This window comes from Triturus cristatus, chromosome 8 (genome assembly GCF_964204655.1).
Source record: "Triturus cristatus chromosome 8, aTriCri1.1, whole genome shotgun sequence".
NCBI classification, from domain to species: domain Eukaryota; kingdom Metazoa; phylum Chordata; class Amphibia; order Caudata; family Salamandridae; genus Triturus; species Triturus cristatus.
The window spans coordinates 885,334,968-885,349,601 of record NC_140591.1 but is presented as its reverse complement, the minus strand read 5'-3'; the positions used below and the strand labels follow the sequence as shown (position 1 = coordinate 885,349,601).

General features: G+C 43.7%; 1 protein-coding gene across 2 annotated transcripts in view; it reads right to left on the bottom strand.

The window, feature by feature from the left end:
• LOC146805219 (pyruvate dehydrogenase (acetyl-transferring) kinase isozyme 3, mitochondrial) overlaps nucleotides 1–14,634 on the bottom strand; it is a 1,482,095-nt gene that overhangs the window by 790,254 nt on the left and 677,207 nt on the right. The window lies entirely within an intron of this gene.

The window sequence follows — 14,634 nt, the reverse complement described above, 5'->3', positions numbered from 1 at the left end:
ATTGCAGACAAACGAAGTAGTACTTACAATTTCTCGTAGTATGCAAGGCCCGATCACCTACCCGACCTCACGCCACTCTTCTATAGAGGCTGTAATGCGTCCGCTGCTGAGTATTAGTAGTGGTACAGAGACCGGCGAGTGGGCGTGTTTAGTCATTGCTTGCTTCCGGGTCGTCTGTTCCTTGATAGGTGACTCAGCGAGGACATCCGCGCGTGTGTCAACTATCGCTGGCACGTAGTTCACTGCGTGTTAGTCTGCGCCTGCATGGGTGCCATATTGGAGTGGTTTTTTGTCCTCTTGAAGTGAAGATAAAGGGGGTGTTTTTCAATATATTGAGATGGCGATTTATGTGATACAATATATTGAGATGGCGATATGGAAGTCAGTAGTAGTGATGTAATCATGTGGAATGATTCCTATACCAAGGTGATGTTGAGGGGTATTTTGGGTGAGCCAAATCGGCATGTTTGAGTTGGTGATAGTCTTGAAGCATAGATGAATTCTCATTCTAGCATAGATGACAGTGGTCCAGAGGCACTATTAATTTACTCTCAGCATTGATGTCGCTGGAATGAGGGTATGTCAAATTTAGGTGGCTACAAAAATGTGCAGACAGAGTACAAATAGTACAGTTTTCGTGTGTCATGTTGTGGTGATGTTCACAGTAGTGGTGAGACAGACTTCATTTTATATGTAAAATGACGTGTATTGGTTATATAAGATGAAGATGGTCGTGTTACGTAACCAACCGTCATAAACTGGTTTATAGACCCTTTTGTATGTTCCATTAGACCCTGTGGTGTGGTTGATCTCATTTTGTTGGCCTCATTGGAGTTCAATCCAGGGGATCTCATCATTAAGACCCTGCACATTAGTTTGTAGATTGTGGACCCATCTCTGTTCTTTTTGGAACAGGGTCATGGTGTTCCATGTGGGGTTGGTCTCTAGAAGGGTCCATTGTTGTGTGTTGTCAATCAATGAAGTGTTTACTCATTTTCATAGTATTGCGGCCACAACGTATGTTGATTCTGTGTTCGTTGATTCTAATCCTGATTTGTCGTGTGGTCATGCCCACGTAAAGGAGGTTGCATGGGCATCTAATGAGGTACACGCAGTTCCTAGTATTACAGTTTGTATGCTTGTGTTGAGTCCATTTTACCTCGCCCAGTTGGAGTTCCTTTGTGTGTGTTGTCAAGCTGCACACATTACAATGACCACATTTGTAGTGTCCTTTCACTGCTGGAAGCCCCCATAGAGTGGTTTGGTCAGTAGTGACTTTCGCCTGAGGTCTCGTATGCACCAGTAGGTCTTTCAAATTCTGTGTTTGTTTGAACGCGAACCTAGGGTGTTCCAAATTGAGGTCACCTGTTTTGACGATGTGCCAGTGTTTTAGCACTATGTTTTTTACTTTGTTGGACATTGGTGTGAAGGTGGTAAAACACGTAACTATGTCCTCCTTTGGTATAGTGTGGGTTTCGAGGAGGGCATCGCGGTGGTTCTTGCATGCTCTCTTCCTGGTGGATTTGAATGTCTGCCTGGGGTAGTTCCTCCTCTCCAGGTTGTTGCTCAATTCCTCAACTTGGCACTCGTAGTCCTGAACTGTGCTACAGTTTCTACTCAGCCTGAGAAATTGTCCGTAAGGCTGTTGCGGTCGGTAGGTTTCCTATACGTCTTGGTGGTGAGGTTGCCATTGTCCAGTGTTATTAGTAGGTCTAGGAAAGGGATCTCCTTCTGTGAGGTGGTCAAGGTAAATTTCAAATATGGGTCCCGGTGGTTAATCCAGTCGTGGAACTGTGGACAACGTTCTCCTGATCTAGTCCAGAATATTAATATATCGTCGATATATTGTTTCCATTCCGTGATGTCCTTAAGAAAGGGGTTGCTCTCTGTTTGGATATGTGTCTCCTCAAAGTGCGCCATATAGAGACACGCACGACTAAGCGCGAAAGAGCTGCTCATACAAATTCCATGGACCTGGTGGAATATTTGGTTCTGGAACTTGAAGAAATTGTTCTTTAAGGCGAGTTCAGTGCATTCCATGATAAATCCCACAGGAGATGTTGCGGTGGTTGTTGTTTTTCTCAAAGTCTCCTCAATCACCCTGATGGTGGCCTCTTGCTGTATGTTCGTGTGTAGAGCCTCAACATCAACGCTGAGTCACCTAGCAACGAACAGACAACCCAGAAGCAATCGATTACTAAACAAGCCCACTCGCCGGTCTCTGTACTGCTACTAATACTCGGCGGTGGCCGCATTACAGCCTCTACTGATGCGGCGTGACGTCAGGTAGGTGATCGGGCCTCGCATACCTACGACAAATTGTAAGTACTACTTTGTTCGTCTGCAATGAGTGCACAGTAACCATGCAGGATAGCCGCTTTTGCTCTCTGCCCTATTTATGCTTTGAGCTAATGCCTCTACCCTTCATAACAGGTCTCGAGGATACCTCACTGCTGCATCTCATGAAATACTTCTCCATTACTTTATAGGTAAGCGCAATTTGGTAAATACTATGCCTAAATTTACACCGTGACCTGAGGCTTGCCATCAATGGTGATACCTTCGATATTGTCCACACCTATTCCTACCAATCGACTTTTACGAACGTTTGGTGGTTATCTACCGCCACAACATGTTGTGTGTTAATGATTGATACTGTGCCCTGAGCACAGATATATGTTTGTCTGTCCTGTATTGTCACTATATGTCTATAGCCCACTACAGTCTCATTTACTGGCCATCTACAGTAGGTGATTTCACGCTACGTGCACCAGGCTCACCAATGGAAACCCAGGCTCATGTATGTTTGTTTTTTAAAGAATACCCTTAATGTAGGATATTAATACATTGACTATCTTATCTCTCTCTCTTTTTGTCGTTCCAGAATACAGTTATCAGTCTCAGTGGCACTAGAGCTACGAATATAGGCCACTCACTACTCATTTTATACACTGCACCCTTACATGGTCCTGAAGAAGCGCTTGGGATCTCCTCCTGAGACCAATAGGTAGCGCAAAACATGTTGCCGCAAAACGTCCATTAGGGGCATGCTATATTGTCTTTAGCTACTGAGGGCCATTATTCCCCTCTAGGCAGCACAACCTTCTGGTTTTTTACTGATGGCAGAGGGATTTTCTCCTTATTAAACTGTCTAGCTACCCTTCAGTCATCTTTTAGATTTCACATTAGGACTTCACTGCCACTTATCCCCACACACCCATACGGCTTTATCCTGAAAAGATCTCCGACAAAGTGACCCTTCGGGGGACCTGTAGGGCCCAACAAGGTGCACCGCCCAATGATGAACCATCACATCCTTCGGGGTGTGTGAGGGCACCATGATCTGGACCCACTGTGCCCAACAACCACAGTATTAGAACTACCATAGTCTCTCTCTCTATCCTTTCATTCTTAAGAACAGTGACTCCAGTGGGATTAAAGAGGATCCTATCCATTTATGCTTTACCAACTTGAGCGGCTCATTTGATTTTGTAAACCACACTAAGATGTGGTAGTCATTGACAAAGATGGGTGCCCCTACTGAGATCGGGACTTTCCTGTCACAGTTATATGCACAGCTAACTACACGGGTATGTTATGGGCTAAAGGTAGAAAGGTAAACCATGTTTCAAAGTAACACGAGGGATCTGTAAAGGCTGCGTCCTATCCCCACTTTTCATCTCGTTCTACATTGATGAGGTGGACAAATCCCTGCAAAAGACGGAGGTGATTGCCCCTAAAGTTGGTTAACTTCCAACCCCGGTCCTCCTGTATGCAGATGATGCCATATTGATCTCTAGATCTGCCAATGGCCTTCAGCTTTTTATCGACTGCTTCAACTTGTATATGGGGACAGGGACATAAAAATCAACCTAAAGAAAACATTAACCATGACGTGGGAATAGGCGGCCTAAAAAGAAAATTTGCCACATTAAGGAAGAAGCACTTGCCGAAACAGAAAGTTACTCACTTAGTTAGGTGTTCAGTTCTCTAGTAATAGACAATAGGGTACACATATGAAAGCAGCCAAACTGAAATTCATAAGATCCTCAGAAGCCCTTTTTAGATTTGCAGCCAAAATTGGGAATACGCCCATTAGAAAGCTCTTGACCCTATATAAAATTAAATGTATACCCAGTATTGACTATGGGGCCTCTTAGTGGGGCTCAACAAGGTGCCCCCACTTACAGACACAGACTCTCTTCTCATGTAGATTACAGGCACTGCCCTGTTCACACCCTCTTACATAGTTCATAATGAATTGGTGGTCCCTTATTTAGAGGATGCACTGCAAATAAGCTGCATCACCCTCTGGCATAGTATATAGAGCAACGGTGGCACTAAATTCACCAGAGAGGTGATAGCAGACTACCTAACCTTGGAGTACAGAGCAAGGATTCCATGGCTGGCCTATGTGGATAGTCTTTTAAAGAAAGTGGATGGGAACATAAGTATTAAGTACTCTGCTAGCGTGGTACAATACAGTAAAAAAAGATCTAAAAACGATCCTCATGGGAAAAAGGTTGGCCGATAGGGAACCTAGAGAGTGCTTTAAATATACAGTGTCAACGTATTGCTCAGGCCCTGGGCAACAAAGTATCCAGAGTTATCTTATTCTAGTATAGAACATCCAACATAGATTTTATCTTACTAGATTGTGAATTGGCACTTTGCACTTTATAGTTACTTTTCCCATAATGGGATTTTGCTCCCAAAAGCTACCCAAATGCCCATGTGATGGCGAGTCAAACCAGTCCACATTGTAATTTATTCTTTTTTGTAATTTTTACAGGGATCAGAGGAAACAAATATTGCACCAATGGTATTACAGGAAAGACTGATTTATTATAAAAATGCTTTTAACTACATTCGTAATCTTGATAATGTGGTTTTATGTCAGAGTATTTGTTTACATCTGGCAATCCATCTACAGATGAAACCAGCTTTCACACCTGGAAGCTTTAACATATGAAGTAGAATAATGAGGATATCCGATTTTATAAACAATCTATTGCCACCGACTGTTACTACCGATCTTTACTATTGCCCATTTTGATTATTTTTAATTGAAGATTCAAAGTGTATTGAAGACGAGTAATGATGATTTTAGGCTTGCATCACCAGAGCAGGGTCCTTTTGACAGATTGGGATAACACATGTTAAATAACCTCCACCTATTTGATATTACATGACAAGGACTATTCTTCTGTTGGCTTCGGACCGTTACTTTTAGATTTCCGCTTGTTCATCTAAACTGCGAATGTTTTGTGACTAATATGTATGAATTTTATATTTCTATTTTAAATCTGTGAATAATCTGTGAATGTTCTGTGACTTACTCGAATGAATTTTATCTGTGTGTCTCTTTTATGGATAGTTTTATCCGAATAAAGATGTGTTTGACTTTTAGTATGCTTTAAGGCTTCCAAAAAATCCCCAACAATATAATATGGGAAGGAAAAGCTCAAAACAAGCAATGATACATATTGTTCAGCTAAGAACAGGGTCACTAACAAGGTAAAATCATCTTAGCTACCACACATAAGGTTGCAAGAATGAAGCATAGAAGCAAGGGTGTTTTATTGATTTTTCTCCCATAAATAGAGCATTGAATGTTTATAATTCATAGATAAGAGACAAAACTGTTACTCTGGTACAAGGTGAATGAGAAGCTAGGTATGTTGTCTTTTCCATCTTCGAGAAATGAACCCAGAGTTTTTGCCTAAAATGAACATAAGGAGTTTTGGCTAATGGAAAATGTGAGGAAGTGCGAAGGGTGAAGCAAAATAATTAATGGAGTAATTCAGCGCTGAATTTGATTTGCAGGAAACAAACTATGTTGCTACTGACTGTCAGATCATCATTACGTGTTGCATTAATCCATTAAGATACAAACTGTGTAACCCCTAACGTCATTTGTTAAATGGATAGAAAAGCGGTGAGTCTCAAGTCTGGAACTAGATATTTACACGTTGTTAAAGCAAGAAACAGGAGCCATCAGTTTTTATTTTTAGTTTACAATATCTGAGACTGACAGGAATGAGCAAATAAAGGCCCAACTGATTACAGCAAGGGAGAGGATTTAAGACAATATTAAAGATGCAAACTAAGCCTAGTATATCTTTAAAAAAAATAATTGTCCTCATTCACCTCAGACCATAGTGAACATATAAGTCACCCGTACCGTTACTTGATGTTGGAGGGACGTAGGCTGTTGGATGGGGACCAGGAGGAAGCGCCCCACCTACTGGTACCACAGCAGGCTAGGATGACACTAGCCCCACAGTAAAGGGGGTGGTCACTCTCCCATTCAGTCCAGGTGACCCTGGCGACTGTTGATGTTTGCCTAGAAAGGAAAAAACTGGGTGTGCCCAACACAGTCAGAAGAGTTTCAGAGAGGCGTAATCAAAGGACCAAAGTTTTCTTGTAAATAAATATAAATAAATCAAGGGGGGCTTCCAGGTCTCCAAAGCCTAAGCATTGGACCATTTTAATAAGAAATCCCATAGTGATTTCTTTTTCCTACTCTGAGTTCTACACAGATCCATCCTAGATGTCACAAACAACAAGGACAACCACTCCGAATGCAGAGGGGGTACAGCTCCTACCCATCTTTTACATATTTCTCTCCTGGCCAGCAGTAGAACATAGAAAAGGAAAGATCTAGAGGGCCCGTGATTTCACTGGATATTCCAAAAATTATCAGGATAAGATTGATTTGGATTGGGAGGCCTAGAATATCCGTGATGGTATTTCCTACTCTTTCCCAAAAATCTGCTATGGCCGGGCCCTCCATAAGCATATGTACATCAGAGGCTCTCTCCATAAAGCATTTTTTACAACTAACTGGAGCCCCCTTCGACATTTTAGTCAACCTTAACTGAGATAGATAGGCCCTATGAAGCGTGGACAAATGGTTCCTCCTAAGCCAAGCTGGTTTTACAGTGACAAATAGGACATTTGCCACAGCTGTTCCCACTGTTCATTTGGTATAGAAACCCCCCACAATTTTTCGGCCAATTTAAAGTTCCCATCAACAGCCTCCTCAATAGCCCAGTATAAGTAGGAGACCTTCTTCCTCCCAGCCGGTCTTATCACTAACTGCTCCTCAAGAGTGTTACCTATGCCTATAGGTTTTTTCAAGTTTTGGGACCAACTCTGCAACTGGATATATTTGAACTTATACAAACCCTCTTCCACCCTGTTGTATAGTGATGACCAGGGTAAGAGCATGCCCTCATGGGCCAGATCCCCCTACACTTTCAACCCAGCTGCTCTAAGTAGAAGTGCTAGCCTATCTTTCAGGCAGTCTGGTACGCCTGGATAATCTCACAGGGGGGGCCAGGCTTGAGAAGTAGTTAAGACCCGTCAGCCGTTTAATACTAGCCCATGTTCTAGCCATTCCCTGCAGGACTTTTAACTTGATCTTTCTGAAGAATTTCGGTTCTCAGAATTTGAACAAGAACCCCTCCTAAGATAGACCAGCGCCATTTATCATTGCGGAAAACATGGCCCCCACCACTGTGCTCTCTGGAGTTTTTAAGAGCATCCTGGAATGCGATAGTTGGAAAGCCCAAGCGTAATATTGCAAATCCAGCAATGCATGTCCTCCCTTCTCCTTCCTGCATCTCAACTTCTTCCAGACAATCCTGGTACACCTGTATGCCCAGACAAACAAGTTAATTGCCTGCTGGAGCTTAACTATAGCCGGTTTGTCAAAGTGTAGTGGAATGACATTAAACAGGAAGGAGATTTTTGGGAGCACCACCATCTTTACCAAATTAATCCTCCCAAGAATGGTTAGAGGGAGATGAACCCAGGTCTTCATGAGTTACTGGCACTCCCTTGAAACACTTGCACTTGGTTAGTCCCTGAGATCATGAACTATTCTGACCCCCAGATATCTCATGTTGCTCTTGGTCTGATGCTGACACTCCGCCAAATTCCAAGTCATGACCTCAGTTTTCTCAGCATTTACCTCATAACCAGATACCTGCCTGAAATCTCGTGCCAACCTTATAACAGCAGGGAAGGTCCTAGCGAGGTCTGCAGAGATGATCAAAATATCATCGGCATACAGGGCTACCTTTCTCCACCAAACCTCATGCTTAAATGACAAATGCTGGGCTCCTCTCTTAACCACTGAGCAAAAGGTTCGATATACAGGTCGAAGAGGAGGGGAGAAAGAGGGCAGCCCTGCCTAGTACCCCTAGTGAACTTAAAAGATCTGGTCAGATTACCGTTAACCAGAAGTCTAGCTGACGGATCTTGATAAATCAGATGAATAGCTCGGCAAAACTTCTCCCCCAGATACACCCAGTTGACCCTGTCAAAGGCCTTGGTGGCATCTAATGCTATTGCAGTGAGGGGAAGCGAAAAGGTTGTGGCCAGGTCTATTGCACCCATAAGATCATAGGTAAGGTCAGATAAGTTCCTGCCTTTAACAAAACCTTTTTGATCGGTGTGGAGCACATCTCCCGTGACCGAACCCAGCCTGCCCGCCAGAATCCTGGCAAAGATTTTATAATCAGCGTTCAGCAGCGAGATGGGTCTATAAGACCCACAACAGGCTGGGTTCTTCCCTGGTTTCAGGATCAGAGTGATGGTAGCCTATCCCCATGTGCCGGGCAGCCTTATACCATCAGATAAGATCTCATTAAAAAGCTGTGTCAAAATGGGTACTATCACCTCCCCCAAAGATCTATACATTTCTATTGGCAGCCCATCTGGCCCAGCAGCTTTCCCCCCTTTTCACCTCTTCCTGTGAGATGTCCCGCTCTAGATCTCCCTGATGAGTTAAATTCAGGGGGGTAAGCGTGCTCCCACACAGCCACGGTTTTATCCACCACACTATCTTCTTGGTACAGATCCTGGAAAAAATTGAAAAAAGCACCCGCTATCTCTTCGTCTGTGGACAGAGCAGTAACCCCATCCCAGTTTTCAATTTGTTTGATCAGGTTACGCATCCTATCAGAATTAGCCTTCCATGCCAGGAGCTTGCCTGTGCCTTCTCTGTACTCAAAATGGGCAAGCTTACTCATCTCCCATCTGCATGCAACCCTAGTCTGAAGGATGGTGCCTAACTGATCTTTTAATTTTCTTAATTTGAACAAATTTTCCTGTTGTTTCTCAGAGTCAATCCCCTTGTTCAGGCCCAACTCTACTGCCTTCATATCTGTCTCCTTGCATGCCACCTCTTCTCTATATTGTCTGTTCCTGAAACACACCCTACTCGTAATAATGCCCCTTAAAAAGTCATTTAGGGAGTCCCAAACTACCGAAGTTGCAGCCGAACCTAAGTTGACATCCAAGAAGCTCTCAGTCTCCTGAGATAAATACTTCATTTCCTCACCATCAAGATGTAGAGTTCGATCAAACGTCCAGACTCTAGGATGCTGGCCATCTGCCAGGACTAGATCCATCCATACTCCTGAATGATCGGACAGATGAGGAGTCAAATAGCCAATGTCCTTAATCTTACCCCTCAAGATGTAGTTGATTCTCAACTTGTGGCCATATTTACTATTATAGTATCAGACTCCCAACTGAGAACCCGATCTGTCTCTCAAAATGTCACAGAGTTCAGTCTGCGCCATCATAGATTGGAGGTACATCCAGGACCTGGAAGGCACCCTAGCTCTACTACTTGCCAACTTGCCCAATTTAGGATTCAAGACAATGTTGATATCCCCAGCCATGATTACCGGGTCTGGGTAATCCAAGAGAGATTCAAAAAAATAGTTTTAAGAGAAGAGGGGTCGTCTTGGTTTGGGCCATAGTAGTCCACCAAGGTAAGCGGAGAGCCCGAGATAATCACCTTCACAATGACCCACCTGCCACATGGGTCAACCAGAGAATCTAAAATACTGGCTTGTGCTTGTTTTTTAATTAATATAGCAATGCCCCTTATGTTGTCACACTGATTGGAGCAGATCAAATAATACAACCATTTTTGATTTTTAAATAAATCGGTGATCTGTCCCTTCAAAAGGTGAGTTTCCTGAAGGATAATGACCTGTGCAGGAGAAACTTTTATATATTGCAAGATTTTTACCCTTCTGGTTTTCACGCGCCGGCCATTAACATTCCAGGACAAGAACTGAATCGTTTTCATGGGGGCTTAAATGTGAGATCCATGCGTCGACTAGGTTGCAGAAAGAGCCAACACTAGACCAATCGCAACAGAACTAGGGCAGTCCGAACAAACAATAAGGTGAATGAGGATTTATTTGTTTTTTACCCCTATACTCCCCACCCCTTGCACCACAACCCCCCCCCCCCCCCAACAACCCCTCCCAGGAGAAATCCCCCCCCCCCCCCATTTACCTGGACAGATAAGAGTCCAGTTGCTGCACCCCGGGGCAGCCCGCCCTGTCCCTTTGTAATCAGGTAAAGACAAAAAAGAGTAGAGGAGAAGTTAGAACCCAACCCTTAACTTCCACTAACTAAATATCCCTGTGTATGTCCCTGTGTAGTGCCTTTGTGATTGCCTCTCTAGTGCTATTTTAGAGACCAAAAAGGACAAGAGTGTATATTTAGAAATCCTACTGGTTAAGTCTGCCCTGTTGTTCATATAAATGGGTACCATGGCTGGACGCCCAGCCACCAGGGATAGACTAGCCTACTATACTTCTCCTTTTCCCAAACTTTCTAGTAAATCTGCCTCTTGTACTGATCTGACATAATGCATAATAGTTGCTGGGAATCTAAGTTGGGCCACAGCGCCAAGCTTTTTGAGGTCGTCCAATTTCCTGCTCAACTCCCATTGCCTGTCATGGGTGGCTTGGGCCAGATCTGAACGTATTTCAAATGAAGTCTCTAGCCTTCAATGATTTCACCTTTAAGGCCATATTGAGGATCTTCTCCTTCAAGGAATAAGTATGAAAGTTCATAAGAATTTTACTGGGCTTTGTTCTGTTGGGGTTCCTTCTAAAAGGGTCTCTGTGGACCCTCTGAATGTCCTTCCTCGGATCTTCTTCTGACCCTCAATCTGCAGTGATTCTTTTAAGAGTGAAACCATGTAGGATTTGAGGTCATCCCCCTCCCTCCCCTCCGAGATATTCAAGATACGCAAATTGCTTCTTTGGGAGTTATTCTCCAACATCTCTAGTTTATCCCGAAGGACCACCTCCTCCCTCTTGAGAGTCAATATGTCAGCTTTTGCTGCTCCAAGATCACCCTTTAATTCTCCCACTGTGTTCTCCAAGGTATCAATTCTTGTGTTTAGGAGGTTGATCTTCCTTTCCAATGACTCACAAAAGTTCCTGATCTCTCCTTGATTGGCTTCAGACACTGAGAACCCCTTTTTGATGTCCTTCGAAAGGGTGGAGAAAAGAGCCTCCAAGGATGCTACTGAAGACCCCCTTGTTTTATGATCTCTGGAGCCTTTATCCACCTCTACATCACATCTATCTTCCGCACCTTGAGATGCCAGAGCCCTCTGGCCTTCAGTGTCCTTTCCTTTATCCGGGGCCCCTGTTGAACTATTTCCTATAGTTATAGTTGAGATTGATGCTTTAGGCAGGGGGCCTCCGGAAGCCTCCATCCTCTCCGAGATGGGTCTTGAGACAAGCTGACCTACTGACTCCCTTCTGAGGGCCTCACCCTGCTTCACCACGTCTAGTACGACTGGTTGCACTTTAAAGTATCACCTAAGCGAGGGGGTGATCCTGACTTTAAGATCCAAGGGATTACTTTTGGCCCTCCCTGCCTTTATGCTCCTGCCTTTAATTTCACACTGCTGAAAGGTGGAGCAGCTACTGTCAATATCTGCACCATTAGCACCACTTATCCCCTGGCTCTTCACACTGCTCCCAATGCCCGATTTCTCCTCAGGGAATTGTTTGGTACTTTTACCTCCTGATTTTAATTGTACTGGCCCCTGGGTCCCCCCTCCACGCTTTTTGCCTTTCTTTAATGCCTTAGTTGGGTGCGCAGTGCCTGGTATCGCCTGAGGCGGGGAACTCACCCGTTCCGCCTGAACCCCCTGTACCTGCTCCTGTGGCTGCGAGGGAGACCGCAAGGGAATACCGCAGCCCGAATTCAGGTCCTTGTCGATCTCGCCTCCAAAGGCAGCCTTCTCCAGGGTGGTGGAAACTCGATCGGTGCTGCCGCTGCCGAAGCTGACCCGGAGGAGCTCGCGAGCCACTGCTCTGCGGCCCCATCTCAGCTTCAGGGCGGCTGCCACCCAAGGAGACAAGTGGAGAGAAACTACGGGCGCCCAGGCAACAAAACACATTACCCGCAACAACGAAGCTGAGCCAAAAGGGAAAGAGAGTGAGTTGGTCGGGACACTCAGGGCATCTCCAACGCAGGTCACGCGGGTCTCATCTTCGCCTCCTCATTAGGCACCGGATTAGAGTACCTCCGAGGAGCAAACGGCTGCTTACCTAGGGACCGCCATGTTCTCCTCCACTAAGCCTAGTATATCGTAGATTGATAAGGGACTTAGTGGTTGCCTGAAGTGGAAATTCCAAGACACTGAGCATAGGTTCGGCTCTAGTTTGGAGTGTTGGGACTCCTAGGAAAACAGGGTCTAGATGGTTATGAGAATGGGGTTATCGCACAGTTGTGTCTATTGTTCATTTGCAAGCTCTTTATTAATAACAATTGAAACATTGTTATTAGTGGGAAAATTCATAATCCATGCACAAGCCCACAACATACAGGCTGCAGTAGAAGAAACACCCCCTTTTACTATTCTGCAAGTATGTCCCCCAATAAGGATTTGAATTATTGCCTTTGCATTTTGTTTTCAGGTTAATGATGCAGAATTATCAGGATAGAGGTCTAGCAATAACAACAGCGGCGTGAATGCACCCTCATTAATAATTTTCAAGAGGTTATCGTGAACATCACCAGAGCTCTCCTTATTGCAAAGAATGGTGAAAACACAAATAAAAGTAAGTCCAAAACACCTTCCAAATTAAGAAAGTGTTGAGGAATAGTTGTTACTCTTAACGTCATAATTTGCGATGGAAAAGGAAGGTTTCAACTGGTCTTTAATTCGCCAGATTAAGTACCATGGCTCTAAACTATTCAAAATCGGATTTATGTAAACTTCAAACAATTACTGGGAGACTGACCTAGTATGATAGCAGTCTTAGGGAAAAGAAGTATTCAATACCTATAAGAGTCTAAGAAGTGCAAACATAGTTTGCCTTTACACAGCACCCCGATTAGTTTATCTTGAACCTCAGAAATAAAAATCCTCTTTAGATGGACTGGGTTGAACACGATTTTTTCTTTGTGAAACAGAAGCCACGGTTTTCACAACTTTCCGCCAAACGGTTCTCCATATGTAGAAAACACACTTTGTGCATCTAAGAGTTGCAGGGTGGATCCTGCATGCATGCTTGTGGGTATACAAATATGGCTGAGTGGTTAGCAGAAAAGTATTTCTTGAATGGTGTAAGTGGTTACAAGCATAACTGTTGAGCTGATAGCGAAGCTGTGATCCAGAACTTATGGAACAATACATTTTCAGTTTCCTTCTAAATGTAAGGAGCCAATCGAGCTGTCTGAGGTATAAAGTAGAAGGTTTTGCGTGAAAGGTACTGTCTCAGATAAGGCGTGTTCATTTCTCTTGAATGTAGGTGTTTCAATCTAGCAATTTATATAATTTTTGATCATCTTGCCTTCAGACATTTTCAACTGGTCTCTGAATTATTTGGGAGATTTTTTATTAATAACTTCTTGGGAGATAATAGACCATTTTAAAAGTGGTGCTGGCTTTGAAGTTGAGATAAAGTAGTACGCTCACAACTACTGGAACAATGTAATATTTGTGTACGTCAGAGACTAGCAAAGTGGTTGCAGTAGGACAGCTTTGAAGGTGGCTAATGTGGTCACTTGGGGGCCAGTTAATTTGGCATTTCCCGAATCCAGCGATGATAAGATCATAGCATGCTAAACTGATCGAAAACTCATGTGAGGACGAAAATGTTAATGTTTCTCAAGAGGTAAACTTGAAGATTGGTGTAATTGGTCTTTTGGCTGGCCGTTGGGGCAAAATACATTGAAGGGTTAAAAAAGTAAAGAGACAACGCCAGGATTCCCAGTTTCGGAGTCGCAGTGACTGGTAATAGTTCATTTAATCAGGATTTAATTGGTAGGTGGCAGTCTTGAGTAAAAGCCAGGGAATTCTGTTTTTGGCCATTCAGTTTTAGGACGAGATCCACAAACTAAGATTTGAATTTAAATACAGTCCCTTCTCTTGGCTCCTGTATGCAGAGTTAGGTGTCTACAACATATGACTGGAAGAAGAGACCTTTTCTTGGTTGTGAAACACATGGTAAATAACAAAGAGACTGGAGAATCCCCTTCATGTTCTGAAGCAGACCGGAGGCCAACTCCTCCATCCTGACCAGCTACTGTTTACGATTAGTGGAGGGATATATATTACACATACATTATCCCGCTCAGTACACCAACTGAATTCTACAAAACATTTTCGAAATCCCTCCATGTAGCAGATCGAGGACCACCACCTCTAAGCTGAATGCTAGTGCTGGCTGTGAGAAATAAGAGATTCTATGTTAGGTGATAATTATTTTCAATCTCCTCCTTTTTGCCACCAACTTTGTTTATACTTTATAGGGAACCCAGAAAAATAACATAGCCTCAAGGGACAAA